This window comes from Aplysia californica, unplaced genomic scaffold, assembly GCF_000002075.1.
Source record: "Aplysia californica isolate F4 #8 unplaced genomic scaffold, AplCal3.0 scaffold00060, whole genome shotgun sequence".
NCBI classification, from domain to species: Eukaryota; Metazoa; Mollusca; class Gastropoda; order Aplysiida; family Aplysiidae; genus Aplysia; species Aplysia californica.
Window position 1 is genome coordinate 463272 of NW_004797330.1, and position 942 is coordinate 464213.

Consider the following 942-nt stretch of genomic DNA (forward strand, 5'->3'; position numbering starts at 1 on the left):
CCACTGACTGTAGTGTCTTAGGCCATTCTCAAAGGGGGGACATTTCTCGTTCAAGCACAGTAGAATTGTAAATGGGTTGATTCATGTTACGCTCATAACTGTACCTAATCTACAACAGGGAACTGCTGCTTTTTCTTTCCTAATCCTTACTATTGTAATTTCCTCTACTTCTTTTGTGTTTGTCACACTCTTGTGACCCACTTTTTCCGGGGTGCCTTGATAGTCGAAGCAGACCTTGTTCTGTTGAAGCTAGAGAGGTGAACAGAGTAAGTCTGATTTCCTGAAAGGACTTCTCTGTTGACATCCTCCCCTTCGCACTCATATGACCTTACGCAGTTGCGAGCGCTGTAAAACCCTCTACTTAAAAAAATAAAAAAATAAGACCGGTACTGGCGGTATACTACAAGGTCCAGTGCGGTGACTGAAGTACCGGTACAAAATATGTACCCAATAATTATGTTTTGCCGATACCGCCCAGTTCTAAATTGGTCAGAGGCAGTGTCTCGAAACAGGCACACTTTTTGGCAGCTTGAGAGGGTGGTTGACCTCGCCATGTGAAGTACGAGTATGAAGAAGACCAACAGGGGAAGAGGAAAATCTAGATAGTCCCCGTGGGTGGTTGGCGGGTGTTTTAGTGTGTGTTTGCTCTTTTTTTTCCTATCAAACATCTTGTGTCCTTATCTGATCTCTCCTCTTTCTTTTCTTGTGCTTGTTTCTCTCTCTTACAGTAACATCTCTAATCTTCGGCACTTACATTATAATTTAAATGTGTTGCAAGTACCTTAGAACTTTTACTAAAATAAACGAAAAAAAAAAGAAAAGAAAAGGACGAATGTGGAGAAGGGCAAGAGGAAGATCCAGACATATCTCTGGTACTTGACAATCGCAAGGTTTCGGCAGGACTCCTCATTCCGCTGGGTGGAATGTATTGTCGGGAAATGG